The 23,134-nt window shown below is 36.5% G+C and overlaps 1 protein-coding gene and 1 pseudogene across 4 annotated transcripts in view; both read right to left on the bottom strand.

The window, feature by feature from the left end:
• CDK8 (cyclin dependent kinase 8) overlaps positions 1-23,134 on the bottom strand; it is a 150,784-nt gene that overhangs the window by 26,077 nt on the left and 101,573 nt on the right. The window lies entirely within an intron of this gene.
• LOC102130816 (neuronal regeneration-related protein pseudogene) lies at positions 6,514-8,493 on the bottom strand (annotated as a pseudogene).

Genomic DNA, 23,134 nt, shown 5'->3' with positions numbered 1-23,134 from the left:
GATTGGTCCTCCCCCACCCCTACATGAGGTCCAGTCCTTATGACGGGATGCTTCCCATCATCGGCAGCCCTGCCTTCCCTGCTTCCCACTGCTCCTGCTGCCTGTTTTCATGTTTTTACCATTATTTGAATAGACTGCAACCTTTCACAACTATGTCACTGCTATGCCGTTTTTTGTCCCTAAGCTTTCTTCTGCTCTAAAATTGGATTTTTCCCCTCTCCCTTAATGACAGAAGTAATACACAGACATTTTCTCAATTAAACAATTCAAACTATAAAGCTGCACACAGTTTAAAAAGTCCCTTTTACCACCCATGCCTCCTTTACCCTACCCCAAATCCCACTACCTTCTCCAGAGGTACAAGCTGATTAGATTGCCGTGACTGACTTTTCTAACACTGGAGTATTCAATCCTAAAAGATTCTCTCCATATCTGGCAAAAGCGCAGTGAATACGTGCACATGTCTCTCCTCTGTCCATCGGAGATGGAGTGGAAAAGATCTCACACCATCTTTTTTTCTCCTTCCCTCTTTTTAAACACATTTTCTTACTCATTCAGCAGCTGGGACACAGTTCTGAAAAGCCCTGGGATGGATGGTATTGGCTTGGCACTTGACGATGGGGAAAATCCCTCTCTTGCTTTTCATTTCAGGTTTCTTTTATTCTAGACTTACTGGACTGGTCGAGTTCTAAATCTTAAGTTTGACCACTGGTAAGAGGATAAATAGTATCTTTGTCAAGGTCCAACCTAGTATTAAGAGTTTGGGGTCCAAGCTCCAGTTAATAATTAAAAAACTACTTTGCTAGGTAACTCACTGCCTACTGCGCCATCTGAAGCAGATTCCACCTTACCAGCATCTCACTTTTATCCCAACACTCTCTCTTAAGTGAATTCTGATTTCGTTTGGGCATGGTATAGTCATAAACAAAAGCCAATGGTCTTAAGTGTTGTTGTAATGGCACTATTTAGAAATGATGGGTCCCTCCTCATGTTACTTTCCATTAGCACTGCATATGCCCCAGGGAATGATAGTATGATTTAGTAGACAAATCAAACTCTAAATTTCTTCTCTTCTGAATGTAATCTAATGGGAATCTCAAGAGAAAAACACAGGAAAGGCCCTGTCACGGGTTCTGTTTTGTTGTTTAATCAGTATTAAGACTTCGAAAGACTTGATGAATACTTTTTGTTTTAGTACTTAGTGCCATCTTGAAACAATATTCTACTCGCCCAAAAAACTAATTTCTTGGTTCCTTTTCTTCCTTGTCTATCAGTAGCAGAATTTGATAGCAAGTTTTTAAGCTCTAGCACCAAAACTTTACATGTAAAGTGATTAGAGGTAACTCTGGTAAATAATCTCTGATCTTTTATATGCTATCAAACATAATCACCTTAAAAGAACATATAGAACTTTTCTGGTGACATTCTGATGAGGCATATACTCCATTAAACTGTATTTTTTGCCATGGAGATCAGAAATCCTACATGATTTAAATTATAATATCATGGCAACATCTTCAAGTACAGCAAAGCCATGCACAAAAATAATGATAGATCATCCTTGATTGCCAGCTGAAAAATGATATAAATCAATGAGATACTACTGTTTGAAGCAATGGGTTCCCTTATCTAATTGTTGTTTTATTTATCCCAGGCTTTTCTTCTTGTTTTTGCTGCTGCACTCCCAAAAAACTCATTGATATTTCCTAAAGCAGATGTTTGTATTGCAGGGACAACCATCCTGGCAGAAGCTTTCTGTTCTCCAGCATCTGTCATGCTGGAGGAGAGTGCACCAGTGATTTTGGCATACACCAAGGATAGCAAATAGCTTTCGTTTTAGGAGCCAACTCTGATGGAAAAATAAAGAATTCAAAAAGCTCTATCTTGAACAAGGACAAGGACTGGGTTGAGAAAGAAAATGCCAGCATTTATCAGAGTTATCTGACATAGGAAGTGGAGAATGGTGGCACATCTGCCAAGTTAACAGCAATAACTTTATTCTAGGGGTGAAATGAAGTCTTCAGATATTTACTAATGTATGAAGGCAAATTGGAGATTTTGAGTCAACAGGAAAAGTTGATTCTTGATGGATCTCTCCATTAAAAGATGACGACGATCCATAAGAAACTGTATTGTCAGTGCTTTTCTCTGTCATCTGTCCAGAATTAAACTTCCACAAATGTGTAAATAACACAGCCTGGTGGTAAACTTTCTAGTTACTCTATGATTATTTCGTACAATACACACTGAAGGGAGTGACTGACACATATCTTACATTTCAAAAGTCCTATGAGATTCAAAAGCAGGCAGCAAAGTCTTAAATAGACACATATTCAGTAAGTTTTAGAAACTGTTTTACTGAAATCTTCTAAGGAGTTAAGTGATAGAGATAAATCTGGAAATCCAGTGATGATATCTTTATAATACAGTTTTTCATCTTTTTTTCAGGGGTATGAATTTTTTACCTCTAATACTAAAGTTTACTCCAGTATTACTGCCGAACACCTTTAAGCTCAAGGAGAAATTATCCACTTCTAGTAGAGTTGTTTCTTGCCTTCCTCTGTTTAAATTGGAAAAAAAGCATAGAATTCTTAACCAATTCTGTTTCCTGATAAAAACAACATGAATGTTAAACACCTAACTTCATCCTCTACGGTAAACAGTTCAAATACTATACATTCATTCTTATGTTTACTGAATTAAGAGGCACTGAGGATCAACAGAGACACAAACAAACAGTTCCTGCCCTCTAAGAGGTCATAGTCTAGACTAAATGGGTGAGATAAATTCAGGAAAGGGAGAGCTTCACAGACGTGGCTGCCTGGCATCTGAGAAACAGAGCGCCTCCAGGACTCACTGAGATCTTGCATGCAAAAGCCACAGAGCTGGGGCTGCACCCTCTGTTGGGAGATAAAGGGAGCACTCAGAATGTGCCACACACTGGCAGTACTCAAAAATCATAGGGATATTAACTAGTTTTTGACTTACCTAAGAAGTCCCATTTCAGGGGGAATGAAAGGGGTTCTTTGACTGTCATCTTCAATGCAAATCAAGGTATTTTATAAAACAAGAATTTCACAAGAGTAATAGTGCTAATAAAAGATAGCATTTTCTTTTTATAACTCCTTCACATTTTCCTCCAATCCATTCTAGTAACCCTATTTCGTCTATTCCTATTAAGAACAAGTTAAACTAAAATGGTCTTTTATCAATGGTCTATCATCAAAAGTATTTAAAATAATAAACATTGTTCAGATTAGTTTTAAATTAGTATCCTTAAAATCCAAGGTTTTTTTCTTTTTTTTTTTTCTTTTTCTGCAGGTATTATGGGGTTTTGAGTTTTTAAATTACAAAATTCTTAAGCTGCCTACTTTAGGCAACTGAGGCATAGCACAGTAGTTTAAGTGCTAGGAGATCAATATGGGACAGAACCTTCTATTTTCACTGACACAAAGATCATTTACTTCTTGTAGCAGAGCCTAGCACAGGTAATATTACTTTCTTAACAATGCAACATGGATGTACAGTACACAAACTGCATGGCAATACAAATACACTTTTCAATTTCTGGGCACAGATACAACTTATTTCTAATAAAGAATGTGTACACATATTAATATATGTGTGTATTTTTTTAATAGATAGAAATGGATTTTTCATATCTGATTCATTAATTGCATTTTTGCAAAGCTGTAAAATTTTATAACAGTTTAAACAAATTCTAATGAGTCAGGTAAGAAAAAAGAGATAACTAAGTTGAAGACTAGAAGGCTGAATAACATCAAGGAGACCAAATGCATCTTAAAAGGAGAAGTATCAAGGCACAGAGATAGTATCAAAAAACTTTTAGCTTTCAAAATAGTTCCTTTCTTTCATTATTATGAATTTAACTTGATTTATTTAAAAAGTGAACATAACTTACATTCAAATCTGAAAATCACTCTAACTCCAATTATTATTCTAAACAATGCTAATTTATAGATTTGGTAATATACCAGAACTAACTTTGCTTTGTGTACTATCTTCCCAAGTATTACTTCCTTGACAAATCTAGATGTTTGTGTATTACTTTTACTAACTATATGGTATTTTTCTATTAACAGACACTTGTTTATGCCACTCCCACCCCCTACTTTTGGCAGCAACCCTAATGATGTTCCCATTGCCAGGGTAAAATTATGCTCCCTGCCCATCCCCCAAAGCCCTGATACATGCACCATATAATTTCCTTGGGATAAAATCTCAAAAGTAGAATTATCAGATCAAATCATGCTAACAGATTGACTGTTCTAAACCTGGACTTTTAAAAACTTTTTAAAGGTAATAATATCCCCTATAAATCATATTTTATCCGTTTACAGACATCTTCATTCCGTTCTACAGCCATAGATGCTCCATTATGTGCATATTTTATATCATAGTTTACTCAGTGTCGTATGCTTGCATGCTTAAGTGGTTTCCAATATCTTGTAATTAAGAAACAATGCTGCAATGAGCTAACTTTGTGCATATATGTTTACACTATTGTGGTATATTTTTAGGACAAATTCCTAAAAGCAGAATTCACTGTGTGGAAAGATACATGCCTAGGTAGATTTATTATGTATCATCAAATTTACTTCTCCAGGTGTTGAATCATTTTGCATTTCCATTTGCAATATAAAAGGGTGTCTATATCTTAAGAGTGATAGGCTATCTTTTGGTGAGCCTGGACAGTAAGCAGGCAGTGAAGCTGGGCACCATCTTCTCTTCATCAACTCCAAAACACAGTACACCTTGGGTTTTCAAGAGACTTTTGTGTTCTGTTTTCTAAGCTTCAAAGGTAATACATGCTCAATGGATAAAATTCATAAAATGGAGAAAAGCACAATGAAAACAAAATCATCTATGATCTCTGAACTAACAATGATCACTTTAAACATTCTGGAGTAATCTTTTTGTCTTTTTTTCTCCTTATAAAATTTAAAAGGTATCAAACTAAATATACTGTTTGCATCCTTCTCATTTAGTATTATATCACTAAAATTTTAATCTGGAAATTACTCTTCTGATAGAATCTTTACAAAATTACCTTTCTGACATGGATTTACCATAATTTATATAGCTCACTTCCTATTCAACATTAAGGAGGTTGTTCCTAGATCCTTAAATTAAAAAAAAAAAATGCCTTGAAAACATTTCTGCATGCATCTATCAAAAATTCCTAAAATTGCTGGGTAAAGATTATAAACATTTTTAAGGTTTTTTGATATGTATTAACAGATTTTGTAAATTCAACATTATCATTTATAGAAATAACACCATCAAGTATAATAAAATCAATCTGTAAAACCAAAAGCATAGTTTTGTTTTATTGACAAGACTTTTGTTAAGCTAACATACTCATATTGATTCTCTATATTCTAGATAGTAAAGGTATATTAAATTATTTTTGCCATTTTCCTAATATACTGCTTTTTTCTTGCTACTAAATCTTATATTTACATTTCACATTCTATAAGAGTGTTTTTACAAGAGCTTTTATATTCAGCCTATTTATCACATCTTTAGTGATATATTTCAATTCTTAAATAGGAATTTACCACCTGCTGTAGCTGGACTAAATATGCTAAGTTTCTTATACGCATTTAATATGCTATGATCCATATGGGCTAGACAATAGTTTAATATACAAGTAATAACAAAAATTTAATTAAAGCAAGAAAATTCTTCTCTCTAATTACTGATGATAACGAGCAAGGCTCTTCTTTATTGTGAAATAGCTTCTAGATTCTTATAAGTTCTCATAATAGCATGAATCTGTTCATGAATTTTTTTTTTGAGACGGAGTCTCGCTCTGTCTCCCAGGCTGGAGTGTAGTGGCATGATCTCCGCTCACTGCAAGCTCCGCCTCCTGGGTTCACGCCATTTTCCTGCCTCAGCCTCCCGAGTAGCTGGGACTACAGGCACTCGCCACCACACCCAGCTAATTTTTTGTATTTTTTTTTTTTCCAGTAGAGATGGGGTTTCACCATTTTAGCCAGGATCGTCTCGATCTCCTGACCTCGTGATCCACCCGCCTCGGCCTCCCAAAGTGCTGGGATGACAGGTGTGAGCCACCCCACCAGGTCTATTCATGAAATTTTTTTAACACATCTGATACTTAAAAAAACACATACAATCTTTTTTCTCCTCTAGAACATAACACGTGCTTTTGTAGGAAAGTTAATTTTCAAATACAATTAAGAAAATACAATTAGCTACTCAAATTTACTTTTTTTTGATAAATTCTTTTGTTAATATATTTACACTGTAATTTATTTTCACTATTGTATAGTCTGCTTTTGTCTGTAACACTGAAACATTAAACTTACCAAAAAAAATTTTTAATGACTACATAACAGTTCACCTTTTGTGTGTGTCATAATTCACTCAATGAAACTATTCTCTAGTTGTTAGACATGTAAATATTTTATAATTTGTAATTAGTACCATCAGTTCTGTGATGGCCATTGCACCATTCTTTGTAATATCTTTTTTTTTTTTTTTACAGCTTGCATATTTATTAAACAAATACTACTAAAATACCTAAAACACATTGGGTACTTGTCATGAGTGCATCAGTAAAGATCACATTGTTACAAAAGCCTGCATTTTCAGCAGTACACAACTGCAACTCTACATAAATGCTACAGATGCAGAATACTGTTTTCTTGCTCTATTTACACAGCTGATATACCTATTCTAACCAAGGAGGGAGCGGAGGAATGCACAAGAAACTCAGGCCAATGGGGGAGCAAGAAGAAAACGAAGAAGTGCAGTGCATGCGTCATCGGTCAGAAGCAAAACAGTCAGAAGCAAAACAGTTCAGAACAAGGCCAGCTCTGTCAAAAGAAGAGCTAAAAGACAGTTATATAAAAATTAAGGTGGGCTTTCAGACCGGCTAACACAACAACATTCCATGAGTAGATAGTATTTTATTTTTGTTTATTCATTTCGTTGGGAGCAAGGACAAAAATGTAAATCTACACCTGGCTTATCAAAATTGCCAAAAAAAGAGTGCTCTGCCTTTTAAAAAAGCATTATGATTTTGTAAAGACATTGGTTTCCAATTTAATATTTGGAAAAGGTGTCATTTTCATATTCCTACTCAGATGCTAGTGTTTTGGGTTTTTTTCAGGGGGAATTTATTTAAAAAGGTTTTGCTCTTTTTTTCCACAAATATCATTTCAAACACAAAGAACCCAAAGAGGCACCTCAAAATGCCTGTAAAGTTATTGCTTTTCTTTCTCTAAGTCAGGCAGGCGAGGCTACGGACAGGAAGAGATTTGGTAAGTAAATTACAGTTTTGTGATTGCTCCCGCTACCGTGACTGCATGTCCGTGAGTGCCAGTCAACGAGACAATCGTCTCTCACACTCTGGTAGCAGTCGCTCAACCTGCCACACTGAGGAAGAAAGCCACGCTGAAGACACAAGGAAAACAAGTCAGTCCAGTCTAGAGAACAACATTCAGGGAAACAGAGTACCAACACCTTCTTAGAAGATGGAAATAAAAAATAACTCCATCGGCGCTACCTCGCCAAGGAGCATGTTGAAAGTCCAAAATAGCACCACCCATCAGTGTCTCAGGTCCTGTGGCAGCATCTGAGTCACTTACCACAAGGAAACAATGAGTTTCAAACTACTTCTATACATCAAAAGAGTACATGGATAAAATAAAGAGCTATACAAACAACTGATGAACATAAACTACTAGGTTTGTTACATCTAAATGAAAAAAAAAGGGGGGACTCAGCCTCTGCAAGTAGTCGGGAGCTGTGTGAGTGAAAAGGCAGGAGTGGACCGGTTGTGTGAGTGCGGTGGGAGTCTGAGCTGTGGAAGACACTGTTGTAGCGAACCAGGCTGAAGGCCCACCTGTCAGGGTTGGAAACGTGGATTCAGACAGTGTGAAATTCTGAGCGTTTTCACCTGAGTCAGAATGATTAAAAACTGGGTTGATGATACCTATTTGTCCACGGTAAAATCTCTAAAGCAAGGCTTAGAGTCCCATAGTTTCTTCTTATACTTGATGATTTACACAGAAAAAAATCCCATATATGATACCATGACCTCATCAATACCCATACACCGTATGTAATACAAATGGAGGTGCTACGATTAAAAAAAGGGGAGGTAACTGATTCTTCGGGAGCGGAGCTCACTGCTGCCCAGTGGAGTCAGGGAGGCAGCGTGTGTCTCATCGTTCTTCTTGCGGTTCACTTCCTTGGGGACTGGAAGTCTTCCCTTAGGAAGCCTTCCCTCCATGTTCTGGTTTGGAAATGGTTCTTGACTGACCCAGTCAAAGAGTTCTGGGTAATAAACCATTTTGAGAATCTTAGTCTTGGGCTTCTCCCTCTCTTCAGTCCAGGGAGACCAACATGTCTCCTCTCTACACTCGGCAGGAATCGGCGGCTCGGGGCCCCGTCAGCGAGCAGCCAAGAGGCGCGCACGCCCCGACACCCTGCACCTGCACCCCAAGCGCCCTGCTCGCTGTGCTGCCCCCACTGTGCCGCTCTTTGTAATATCTTTAAGAAAGTTTGTTAAAAGATTGTTATATCAAAAGGAATGATTTTTTTTTTAAATTCTTGGTAATTATTGCTTTCTAGAAAGGCTGTAATTATGTTCCAGCAGTTAGTGTTCCTTCATTCATCCAACACAGCAAAGGCCAATTATGTATCAGGTACCATTCTCGGCATGTCATAGTGGGTAACAAAACGAGTAATCTATCACATAAGGAAGACAGACATTAGAAAATGCAAACAAATACATGTTTAAAAAAACCTACCAATTATGATCAGTACAATGAAAGAAAAAGAGAATTAGAATAATGGGGGCAACTAGTGTGTACAGGATGGTGAGGGAAGGTCTCTCTGAGGTGACGTTTAAGGATTGAAGGATGAGAAGGAACTAGCCAGAGGAAAGGGTTACTTATGTATGTCGTACCTAAGCAGGTGTGGACAGAAGAACTTTTCAAACAGAAGTTAAAACAAGAAGGCTCTGAAGTGGTAGATACCTGGTTTTATTCCTGAATAAACCTGGGTTTATTCAAGAAGGCATTTGTGGGTATGGCACAATTCACCGGGGAACACTGGTAGGAAACGTGGTTGCAAAGATAGGTGGGGGCCAGACAGTGCAGGGTCTAGTTGCAGAAAAAATGCTCCTTTCATCTTTAAAAGGAAATTTCATTGAAGAGTTTTGAAGAAGGGAGTTAATGGTTTGACAACAACATGAATGTTAGTTACGTGCCAAGTCCTCTACACAGATTAATTTTACAGATGAGATGACTAAGGCCAGAAAGGCCTCAGCTGAACTGAGAGTTCATATCAGCAGTTCATACTGGCTCATCAGTAGCAGAGCTAGGGTTCAAATACAGGGAGTGTGGGTCCAGAATCCGCCCTCTGAACTGCTGCATTATACTGTCAGTGCACTGTCAACAACGGAGCACTACCACTTAATAGGAGAAATGGCATCTCCTACATTTCAATGTATAACTTTACTAATAAAATTCAACTTTTAAAAAATACGTTTATACACACAAACTGTGTACATGTATATTAAATTAACTACATCATTTGTGGTCTGACTTGTGGTTAGTCTTGGTGTTTTTCTAAATGGCTTTTATGGTCTATTATTATTTCTTTTTCTAATATGTTCAAAAAGTTTTTCTGTTTTAATGTGCCTTTCAAACAACTGGTTTAAAGCAATATGTTTCTGCCTATTTGTACAATTCCACATTATTCTAATATTGGGGTGTTTTAATTCGCAATGAATGTATACATTTCACTCAAGAGTCTCTACTTTCAAACTCTGTATTAAATAGCACATTTTTCAACTTATGCTAACAATAAAATTTTTAGTTTTCTATTATTATGTTCTGAGATTAATACAGACTTGTGCCTTTGTCATTACTTACCATGCATATCTTTATTTCTAGTACACACTGAACTTCCCTAGACACACACATTTTTGAGTGGTTATTTGAAAAATATACTCTCTTATATATCCCTAAATGCCATGTAACCTATTAAATTACATTGCTGTAATCTATAATTTTTGCTCATTATTTAAAAATTTTTGTCATAATCTGATAGAAAATGTCAAGGTGTGGCCGGGCACAGTAGCTGTAGCTCATGCCTGTATCTCAGCACTTTGGGAGGCAGAGGCGGGCGGATCACTTGAGGTCAGGAGTTTGAGACCAGCCTGACCAACATGGTGAAACCCAGTCTCTACTAAAACTACAAAAAATTAGCTGGGCATGGTGGTGTGAGCCTATAATGCCAGCTGCTCAGGAGGCTGAGGCAGGAGAATCACTTGAACTTGGGAGGTGGAGGTTGCAGTGAGCCGAGATCGTGCCATTGCACTCCAGCATGGGCAACAGGGAGAGGCTCCGTCTCAAAAAAAAAAGAGTCAAGGTACACATTTCTATTTCTTTTTGTACAATTGGCAAACTGAAGAGACTATTAGTTCTCTGCTGTATTTTCACTACTTTAATCCTTCTGCTATAATAAAATATGTTTCAGTCTTTTGAAATAAACTGTATCTGATACTATGATGATAACTTCTATATTCCAACAGATACAGGAGACTTCAGACTGGTAGTTCACCAACTTTCTTCTCCCCCTAAATACTGAGGAATATGATGGATTTCTTCAGAAAATGAGGAAATACAGTTAGGTGATTAAGAATAAAGCTGAAAAAATCAGGAATGCCACTAGCTATTAGTTATGTAACATTAGCCTCCATTTCTTCATCTATAAAAATATGGATAAAAATAATGACAATCTAATGTTGTCAGACAGACTAAAAGTGACTTACATGAAAGGCTTTAACAAGATGCTTGATATATAAAAGTCATAAATACATTATAATGAAAATTAAGATGGCAGCTCACACTATAATCTGTTAACAATGATTCACTACTGCAGTGATTCTTAAGTAAAAACTTCTGGGGCTGGGGGTTCAGGGGATGGGACTCATGCATGATTGGATAAGGCCCGCAAGATGAACTTTCTATACCTCCCATGAGATGCCCCTAATTGTCTATGATCAGTTTCTAGCTTCTAGTCTACGCCTGAAAGCTATCAGCAACATTTCTTAAAAAATTAAACAAAAATAAACATTTCTTATAGAAAATCAAAAGAAAGGCATACAGAAAGTGAAATTTACCTGAAATCCTACCTCACAAAGTTAGATCATTATAAACATTTTGTTGGACACAGTTCCAGATTTCTCTAAATCTACATTTTTTACATGTAATCTAAACATCTTATCAAGGCTCTTTTGATTCCTGTTTTTGTTTACTCAACAGTGAATAAATCTCTTGGCCTCTCTCTCTGTATACATATAGAAATTGGTTTAGCAGTTGGATAGCACTATGGCATTTGTCCTGTTTTACTTAATCAATCCCGTACCATGACTGTTTATTTCTGAGCCAGAACTGTTTCAGAACACTGTTAAATAACAGTGGTGCTAGAACATTAGAAGTATATAAAAGCTGCTGATTTGGGATATAAGATGAAACAGGGGATATATACTTTCGATGCTTGGAAGTTTCCTTATTTTATTAAGAATTTCAACCAGAAATGAACACTGACATTCACCAAATATTGAATTTTGTGTTATATTTATGACTACTAAGATAACCATAAGGTTATCTACCCTGCACTATTAATAAGATGAATTTTGTTAAGAGGTTTCCAAATATGGAATCATCCACACATTCTTAAAATGCACTTCACTGACTTAGACCTTAAGTTCACCCGGAACTTATTTGCTAATATTTTATTTAAGACATATGCATAAATATTTACAGATGATAATGGTTTAAGGTTGAGGCATTTTCTTTATCAGGTTCTATGTCAGTGTTACGCTTTCTTCCTATAAAGTTATTAAGGAAAGGTTTCTTCTTTTACACAACTCTAGAACAATTTACATAATGTAGGATTATTTGTGTGAGGATTTGAAGCAACAGTGACACTATCTGCATTTTGTACATTTCTTAGAGGCAGTCCTGTGACAAATGTCTTTCTTCCATAGTTACTGATATATTTATTGACCTTTTCTAGGGCCAATTGTGGTAATTTGTACTTTATTTTAAAATGCTCACTCAATCCAGAGCTCCATAGAACATCTAAATAGCATAATAAATTACTAAAGAAATTGAAATGATAGTCAAAAGTCGTCCAACCGACCGAGTATGGTGGCTCACGCCTGTAATCCCAGCACTTTGGGAGCTGAGCCGGGTGGATCACAAGGTCAGGAGATTGAGACCATCCTGGCTAACATGGTGAAATCCCATCTCTACTAAAAATACAAAAAAAAAAAAAAAAAATTTAGCCAGGCGTGGTGGCAGGCGCCTGTAGTCCCAGCTACTCAGGAGGCTGAGGTAGGAGAATGGCGTGAACCCGGGAGGCGGAGCTTGCAGTGAGCTGAGATCCGGCCACTGCACTCCAGCCTGGGCGACAGAGCAAGACTCCGTCTCAAAAAAAAAAAAAAAAAACAAAAGCAAAAACAAACAAACAAACAAAAAAATCAATCATCCAGCCTCAGTTCAGTGCACCAGAATAAGAGTTTTACAGACGGACTTCTACCTTTTTTTTTTTTGAAACAGGGTCTCACTCTGTCACCCAGGCTGGAGTGTGGTGGTGTGATCTTGCCTCACCACAACTTTAGCCTCCCGGGATCAACGATCCTCCCACTTCAGCCTCCTGAGTAGCTGAGACCACAGGTCTGCATCACCACGCCTGGCTAATTTCTGCATTTTGTTTTTTTTTTTTTTTTGTAGAGACGGCATTTCACCATGTTGCCCAGGCTGGTCTTGAACTCCAGGGCTCAAGCAATCCTCCCACCTCGGCCTCCCAAAGTGCTGGGATTACAGGCATGAGCTGCCGAGCCTGGCTGACTTTTACTAACTTTCAAGGAACAAATAATTCCTATATTATACAAACTATTCCAGAGACTAAAAGTGTCTTCTGAGGCTAATATAATCATGATAACAAAACAGGATAAAGGTAATATATAAACAGAAGATTACTGACCAAACTTATTTGTGAAAAAAGACAAAGTATTAGCAAGGGGAATCTACCAGTAAATGAAAAAAAAAAAAAATCCTGACAGTAGTGTTGGTCCCACTGCAAGGAGGGTTCAACATTAAAAACAAAAGAAAACCGTATGAATGTAATTTACCATATTAATGGATTAAAGGCAATAACCGCATGGTCATCCCAGAGGATGCAGAAAAAGCATTATCTATTATGGATTTAGAAACAAACAACTTAACCAGGCATAGAAGGGAACATCTTTAACCTTATATTTAACTAAAACCCCAGAGTAAATATCATATCTAATAGTGAAACTTAAGAATTCTCCTTCAAGACAGAAATAAGTCACTTCTATTATATTTGCCAATGTATTAGTGAGTAAGTCCTAACTATTACTATATGGCAAGAAGAAAATGCATTTCATGGATTCCAATGTATACTTTTCTTTTTAAATCTTAGAATTTCTGAAAGCAGATATGTCTCATAACCTCTGTGGTGTGACAGTGAACTGGAGCATGTTTTCTTTCTTAGTGGTACATAAAACAATGGTGCAGCTTTCACTGCAGAAAAAAGACATCATACTGTATGATGTGTTTAAGAAAGATTTTGAATATATCGGTCTCCCAGGTGGGAAGCTATTGAGGAATTTTAAATAGGGGAATGACATGATGTGATTTAGTTTTTAGAGAGATCATTCTGTTTGCAGTTATTAGATCAAACAAACACAAGACAACAAGAGAGGAAGATCACTGGGGAGTTTCTGCAGTAATCCAAGTGGCCTGAATTAGAGTAGTGGTGAAACGGTGAGAAGTGAGGCCATGAGGCAATTACTGGAGTCTGAGAAATTTGACTGTGTAAAATGTGGGGTCTAGTTACAGGTAGGGTAAATAGATATTAATGAAATGGACAAGGTGAATCTCTACAACTAGCAATCCCCATGCCCACCTGGGCAATCCAAATCCATTTTCTGGCAGCAGAATATTCTGAAATCTCCTTGTTAGATGGCAAATGATTTACTGGATTGATCCAGGGACACTGGGCTAGAAGTCCAGAATCGCTGCCAAATCTGCCCTTCCTTTCATGGATTCCTGCCCTTGAAAATAAGCACTACAGTTGACTCTTCTTTGAGAAAAAATACCAGGCAGATGATAAGGACCAATTGCCAATTGTGCTTTATTCAAATTTGAGTTACAATAAGGTCTCACGATAGCTGGATCTGAGATGTTTTGAAGGGAAGAGATGACAAAAAAAGTCCACTTATTCATTCACTAAGTTATTTATGGGCATCCAATCACCGTGTGACATTCTGGATAGTGATGATAAAGGAGTAAACAAAATGGATAAAGCTCTTAATCCTCATGTACTTACTTAATATTCACAGAGCGACTTGAAAAGTGAAATGTACTTAATGAACATTTACTATGTGCTAGTCTTCACATCAATCTCTACCCAAAGGAAAAAACAAATAGGTCTGGCCCCATTTTATAGCTGAGAAAAGTGACAGAGAGGTTAATGCTTCCCATGGTAACATAATTAGGTGGTAGAACCAAGATGCAAACAAACCTCAGGTCCACTATAATAGGGGCTTAATTTTTCCTCTTTGGCCCATGATGATTAAAAAAAAAATTATTCAAGGATACATAACTCAAGATTTTCTATCGCTCCCTACCATGCGCAACCCTTTCCTATTTTTCTTCTGAATTTCTCATTTTGTTGTTCTTTATTTCACTCTACCTTTTATTTTTGGATTTCCCTTAGCCCCTCTTTAGCATCAAGGTTCAGACATTTGTTTTTGTTTTTTGTTTGTTTTTCAGACAACATTTGATTTTACCATCTAGTGTTAACCAGAAGAGGGAAAAAAACAGAAAACCAATCAAGGAAGAGAGGGCCCAAAGGATGAATATTAGGAATTCCAAATTTCTGACTCTACATTCTAAGGACTACAGCTGTGTACCAGTAAGTTTACTCTAGTAAGACAGAAAGTTAGCCATGATGGAAGTGTTCAAACAGTGTCAGGAGGGTTGTCTGCCCCGGATATTACCAAGAATCACTACAGCAGCTAAGAGACTGGAATTGTCTGTTGCTGCTAAGATGCCTTCCAACTTTAAGGCCTATTAGTCTGTGAAATTAGGGAAAACAAAAAATGACCTTTATTTCAAATGGTTCAAGATGTTTACATAAACAGATGTTTAAACTAATGAGCTTTCAAAAATTAGCAGTCTGTCTTCCCACCTTCTATATTTTTGTTAAATAGGCATCTTAAACTACAATGACCTGAATTACAAGCCTGTCTGTGATTGAAAAGACTGGAAATTAGAATAGAAATTGATTTTAGAAATTCACCCATCTATTTGAGAACAGAGAGGAATCTTCAGAATACGTACCTAATTAAAAGTATTATACTTTTAGTAAGATAAAAATCTGGAGGCAAGGTATATATAAATTAACTAATAAAAAATAGACATAGGTCGTATAACAAAGTGATCACTACTAAAAGCGAAGGTAAAATCCAGTTGTACTGGGGGAGTAGGAGACTTTAATAAACGAACATTTCTTTCAATAGTTAATTCAATAACGGTCACTGATTTTACATCTATTTGTATTGAGGAAACTTCTCATTTTATTAAATCTTAAAAAAAATTCCTGTATGTTGATTCGAACAACATTTATAAAAATGTACACAAGATCTTGAACTTCTGGATTGAGCTGATTTTGAAGTATGGTTCGCTGCTTGTGCTTGTTTCTGCAGGAAGACTTACTTTTGTTCTCTTATTTGACCATTTCTCATTTGCTTGTATCCAGTAAAGAGATATGGTCATCAAACTGAAAAAGATTTAATGAAAGCTTTATGTGGACAAGGGCACCAATGACTTAAAATAGGTTTAGATATAACAGCTTTAGCTAAGAGAAAATCTTATCTAATATATTCCATCTTTAAAGATTCAGGTACTTTTGCAAATCTTCAGAAGTCTGGAAAATAACTCTAAAACCTGACTCTATTACTAGAAAGTTAGACTGCAATATTAATTTTTATGGTTTTTTTCACAGTATAATTCAGAGTATTCTGAAACTCTCTTTGGAAAAACCATTTCCTGGTATTCTGATATGAATATATTTGTTTTGCTAACGTGAAAGTCTAAAGGTCAAAAGAGAAAAACTGAGGGGTCACCATTAATATCGTATTAAATCAAGTAATAGCTTATGTAAGATGCAGGCGGAGATATGAAAAGTTCTTGTCTCCATATCAGTCCCGGTTCTGGGAAACACACTGCTGTGGATGACACTATATTTTGCTTATAAAAATGGGAGAAGTTATATCAAATATATAATGATGTATCACATCAATTGTGCTATGAATGGAGAAAAACTCAGATAACCCTCTACTTCAAGTCAGTTTCCAGGGTCACAGAAAAACATCTTAAAGAAACCCTATTTAAAACAAAATCTTGATAATTTAGAATAACCATTCTCGATTGGTGAGATGTTTGACTAAGTAATATGCAACCAAATGATATAATATTTTTATCAACTTGTAACCTACCCATATAAACATATATGCTATTTGCAATTCTGACATTTAATAAAATGAAGTGGGCCACTTTTTTATTTAATAATAATAAAACAGTACATTGTGCATGCTCAGGAGCAAAATTAAGCAAACATGGCATATACCTAAAAGCCAAATGGGTTGTTTATAATCAGTTTACAGAAGGTAAATTGTCCAGTTGGTCATTTAAGTAAGAATACTTTAAAATAAGCACAATAGTCATAATGTTAACTAAAATTAATACAAATCTCATTTAAATTTGCCTTAGTCAGTTGTTACCAAACCCATGTTTTATCTGCAAGCCTAAATTTTATGGTTGCAATCTTAGGTATTTTATTAGCTACCCAATTAAGTAAGTTACAATTAGAATAAATCCTTGGAGTTCCCAACAAACAAAGCAAATCTCAAGTCATGAGCATTAATTAAACCTAACAACTAAAAAGCATTTTTCCTTCAAAAAGCTCTGTTTTCAACAGACTTAACAGGTTCCCAACTCTCATTTCAGGGAAGCTACTACAGCACAGATAAGGAACAACAGTGAGAACAGAGGTCTAGAACGCAGACTGCTCTTTCCCACGGTTCCATGGCTGTTGCTCTGCCTCTTTCAGTCTATGGGTAATTTCAGGGTCCTTTCTGCTTGGTTTTTCTTTTCTAAAGAATTTACTGATGCCTCTGTTTAAAAAGAAAGAAAGTGTATATATATATATATATGGCTGTTTTTAAAAAATAACAATCACCCTTTACCAACATAAAATATACTAAACCACATAAATATTACATGTGAGTTTTAACAACACATTAAATAAACATTTTCTTCAGTTTTATGATCCAGATTAAAACACTTTTTCCCTCTGATTGTAACAATAAGGTACGTTAACTACAAACTATTCCAACAATTTGAAAGGTATAGAAGGAAGAAAGTGAAACTTTCCTGAAATTCTACCACCATTATACAATCCCTCCTAACCACTATTCAAAATGATTTTATTATCAATGTCAAAAAGTTTGCATAAAACATTAAGGTTCTATAATTTGGGGCTGAGTATTTTCTAGTACAATGGCTTCCAAACCTTTTTCAACACAACCCACAGGAAAATTTAATATTACGTAACACATTTAATATTACATGATAATAATGACAAATATGTATATTTTGTCAAAAGTTTCATGAAACAGTAATTACCCTTAACATATATGATACACTCTCATATTTATTCTGATTCATTAAAAACAACAACAACAACAAAAACTGATTGTGTCGTGTGATTTCCTGATTTGTTTATGGTTTATAATCTGCAATTTAAAAATCACCGACCTAGAGGAAAAACCCTAAATTCCGTAGTCCAGCTTTGCTACAGTTCTCTGAATAACCATAATGAAGTTATTTAGCCTCTTTACTTCTCAGTTTTTCCACTTACTAGTAGTAGAGTTGAGCAGACAATAAGAAAATATACCTCAAACAAAAACAAAAATGTCGTATAACATGGACAAATATTAGTATCAGTAAGTAAAACACATGAGGTGTTTTTTTACTTTGCCACTCAAATAAAAAGAATCAGACTCAAAATTCCTTAATAATTCATCATGCTATCATCAATACACAGTAAGAGGGCTTGATAAAGTGTGCCCTATGAAACTGAGTTTGAGTCAATGGCTCACTCCAAGATTTTAATCCTATTTAATAGTTGCTAGGAAACCAACATATCCTTCATCAAGGACACATGAAGTCCCACTAAGAGATTCCAAACTACCCAGTATAATTAAAATAAACTGCAGGCCAGCAGCACTATCAGATTTAAAAAGCAATAATAAATCAGGCTGAGCAAGGTTGTTGGTGCCTGTAATCCCAGCACTTTGGGAGGCCAAGGCGGAAGAACTGCTTGAGCCCAAGAGCCCAAGAGTTTGAGACCAGCCCGGGCAACACAGCAAGACCTCGTCTCTACCAAAAACAAAACAAAATACAGCTTATTTTTTTCAAAATAAGCTTGACATGAGTAGCACATCTCTACTGAAACACTCCCAAAGGAAATATCTAGAGATTTCCTAGAAAGTTTTACTATGACATTAAAAATCACTATTTTGAATTAGTTAAGAGCAGGAGTGGCCAACCAGCAGATGGCTGCAATAGTTAAAATACTCCAAATTTCTATACAATCTTGTAATTGAGCTTGAAAACAATAATAAAAACACTACAATGAAGAGTTATAGTATATCTCACTTAACATTCTATGCCATTTAGTAAAACAGGACTATGATACGCACTGTGTGCCTGCTAGTTCCAAGTTAACTACCGCTATGATAAATAGTTACTGCATTAAGGTAACTATTAAAATGAAATTTTGGATATCAGATACTTTAAAACATGGAAAACATTAATAACCATATGAGAATGTGATACAGACTGTGATGGTTGATTTAAGGTGTCAACTTGACTAAAGAATACCCAGACAGCTGGTAAAGCATTATTTCTGGGTATTTCTGTGAAGGTGTTTCCGGAAGAGACTGGCATTTGAAAGAGTAGACTGAAGTGGAAAAATCCACCTTCAAGTAAAGTACATCGATGGATGCCATCTTATTAGGTGAGGGCCCAGATGGAACAAAAAGGCAGAGGAAAGGCAACTTCTCTTTCCTCTGGAGCTGGGATACTTTTCTTCTCCTGCTCTTGGAAACCAGAACTCTCCATTCTCTGGCCTTTGGACTCTGGGGCTTGTACCAGCAGCACCCCTGGCTTCTCAAGCCTTTGGCCTCTGACTGAGAGTTATGCCATCAGCTCCCTTGTTCTCGGGCCTCTGGATTTAAACTAAACCATGCTACCAGCTTCCCTGTTTCTTCAGCTGGCAGGTGGCGTGTCATGGGACTTCTCAGCCTCCATAATTGCATAAGCCAATTTCTCTAGTAAATGCCCTGTCATCTATCTACCTCCCTACCTCCCTATCATCCACTCATCCATCTACCTATCTATCCTATTGATTCTGTTTCTCTGGAGAACTCTAATACATGTACTTTACAAAAATTAATGGCTAATAGGCCAGTCATATAACTACTACTCTACTTTCTATTAATTTTCTTAGAAAATACATCAAAACCAAGTCTTTAATACTTAGATGTTGATTTAAGTATAAATCATTCCTGTGGTCTGATACAGCTTTATGAATATTTTCAACAAAAAGCATTAAATACAGCCAACACTAAGTGCATTAGAAAATTTATTTACAAAATGGCTGTGTGTGATGGCTCACGCCTGTAATCCTGGCACTTTGGGAGGCCGAGGCAGGAGGATCTCTTGAGCCCAGGAGTTCAAGACCAGCCTGGGCAACACAGTGAGACTCTGTCTCAAAAAAAAAAAAAAAAAAAAGAAAAGAAAAGAAAAAGAAAGAAAAGAAAATTATTTTTAAAAATGAAAGCAGCCCCAAAATGAGCAACTATGAGCTAGAAATTAGAGATGGTCTCCAACTTACAATGGCGTGACTTATAATTTTTTGTCTTTTAAGATGATGTGAGAGCAATATTCATTCAGTTAAAAACTGTACTTCCAGTACTCATACAACCATTGTTTTTCATTTTTAGTATAGTATTCAATAAATCACATGAGATACTCAACACTTTATTATAAAATAGGCTTTGTGTCAGATGATTTTACCCAACTGTAGGCTGATTGAAGTGTTCTGAGTGTGTTAACATGCTAAACTAATCTCTGATGTGTGGTAGGTAAGGTATATGAAATGCATTTTAGACTTACAATATTTTCAACTTATGAGGGGTTTATTGAGATGTAACCCCATTGTTAAGTCAAGGAGCATCCATAAATATATTATGACAAGTAACAGATTGGTGAGTTAAATACAGTGTAAAACTGAAATATAAGAGTTCCAAGATCAGAACAGTTAGTATGTTTAGAAGAAGGTAGGCATTGCCATCTTATCTGCAATTAAAGAATTTACTCAGAAGGAACCTTAAGACGTTTTTGAAGAAAGTGAGGCATGTATATGAACTATGATACTAATGTTCCAACCTTAAGATTAAAGAAAAAAATTGGGAAAAATAAGTAACATAAAGAGAACATCAGAACAAACAGGAAAAGGGTCAGCAAATAGGTTTCATTGAGTGAAACAAAAATATTGCATATAAAAATAGAGCAATAAAAGAGATCAATAGGTCAATATCATTAGTTGAATGGTCTTTGAACTGACTAGTAAGAGCTGAGTTCTTTTGGGTAGCAAGAGGGAAGCAGCTGAAAGGATTTAAAATGCAGTATAGATGGGGGAAGCTTTTGTACATCACTTCACTGCAGTAAATCATAGTAGAGATAAAAGGGTACTAAAAAGAAATGCAAAAGGATATGCATGTGTCTGTAGATATGCATAAGCATTAGATAAAATCAGAAATAACCTTGGAAGCCACTTTGTTTCTGTTACAAGTAAGCTAGTTCATTCATTCAACAAACATAGGCAATACTATATACACAAATTGTGTATTTTATTAGGCATTGGGAGGGATACAAACACAGAGTTAAGACATGGTCTTTGCCCTCAGGAGTTTATAATCAAATAGATTACCATATTACCAAAACTAGTAAGTGCCCCATAGGTGGTTCAAAGCAGCTGTAATAGGATTTTAGATGTAAACATTCTCATTTTCAGCTAGGGTTACTAGAGAGAGCTTTAATTTCAAGCTATGAAGATGAAGGGAGGAGGGAATTCAGGCAGGCAGGGCAACCTCTGGGTTGGCTAGAAAATGAGCTTAAGGAGTGAGATAGGGAAAGAAAAGAAGATTGGAGCTGGACTACATATCAGTCTTCACTTAGATTCACAAATACCAGCATATTTGACAGTGTGTTTCAATTTTCTTTTTGTAGAGATGGGGTCTCACTATGTTGCCCAGGCTGGTCTCTAACTTCTGGCCTCAAGCAATCCTATCTTGGCCTCCTAAAGCGCTGGGATTACAGGCATGAGCCATCATGCTTTGCCTCAAATTTTTAATTTATCACAGAATTCTTCCCAGTAAAAGACATATTAACTGACTCTGAAATTTATTTCACAAACTGAATGAGAAAAGCATTTCTATCTTTTTTAAGTTTTATAAAAAATAGTTTGAAGTTCTACTGAAATCAGTTCTACTGCAAGAGGCCAGGCTGGGCTTAGTGGATTATCCCTGTAATCCAGCAATTTGGCAGGTCGAGGCAGGTGGATCTCTTGAGGTCAGGAGTTGGAGACCAGCCTGGCCAACATGGCAAAACCCTGTCTCTACTAAAAATACAAAAATTGGCCGGGTGTGGTGGTACACACCTGTAATCCCAGCTACTTGGGAGACTGAGGCAGAAGAATCACTTGAACCCGGGAGGCGGAGGTTCAAGTGAGCTGTGATCATGCCATTGCAGTACAGCCTGGGCAACAGAGTGAAGACTCCATCTCAAAAAAAAGAAAAAAAAAAAATGAGGCCACATAGCTGCAGTTAGTGAACCCGCCTAGATGCTCTCAAAATGGTGACAATGCAGGCTTCAGTAGTGAAAACCCGCTCATACCTTTGTCCATGTATTTTAACTCTATCTAGAAAGGAAGACTACTTTTTCAGAAACAGTTCAGATACAATTGCCAAATCAAACCTGCGCATCTACAAAATAGTATCAATACAACTTTGATGCATCATGTCTTGTTATCTGACTGGACTAAGAAAAATCACCAAACTGAATCCAATCAGGCTAAGACTTCAAACTTTTCTTTATTATGAATCACTTAAACATATTTTCTCCCAGTGTCTTTTATTGTGGTAAAATCCACGTAACATAACATTTATCAACCATTTTAAGTGTACAGTTCAGTATTAAATGCACATTCATAATGTTGTGCAACCACCATACATCTCCAAACTCTTTTCATCCTGCAAAACTGAAACTCTGTATCCATTAAACAATAACGCCCCGTAACTGCCTCCCCCCACTCAGCCCTAGCAACCACCATTCTACTTTCTGTTTCTGTGAATCTGACTGCTCAGGTACCTCATGAAAGTGGAATCATACGGTACTTATCCTTTTGTGACTAGCTTATTTCATTTAGTATAATGTCCTCAAGGTTCATCCTTGTACATATGTCAGAATTTCCTTCCCCAAAAGAAACTGTGTAATTTTTATTTTACATACAGAGTCTTACTCTGTTGCCCAGGCTGGAGTGCAGTGGCACAATCACAGCTCACTGCAGCCTCAAACTCCTGGGCTCAAGTGACCCTCCCACCTCAGCCTCCCAAGTAGCTGGGACCACAGGTGCATGCTACCACACCCAGCTAATTTTTATGTTTGTGGATATGGGGTTTCACTATATTGCCCAGGCTGAGAGTGTCCTTCCTTTTTTAAGATTGAATAATATTCCATTGTATGTACATACCCATTTTGTTCACCCATTCATCCACTGATGGACACTCGGGTTGCTTCTACCTTTTGGCAAGCTACTGAGAAGAATGCTACTATAAACATGCATTTACAAATACCTCTCTGAGACTCTGCTTTGAATTATTTGGGGTGTATACCCAGAAGTG

Source organism: Macaca fascicularis, chromosome 17 (assembly GCF_037993035.2).
Source record: "Macaca fascicularis isolate 582-1 chromosome 17, T2T-MFA8v1.1".
In the NCBI taxonomy this organism is placed as follows: Eukaryota; Metazoa; Chordata; class Mammalia; order Primates; family Cercopithecidae; genus Macaca; species Macaca fascicularis.
Note: the sequence above shows the minus strand (reverse complement) of the source record. Positions and strands in the feature narration are given on the sequence as shown.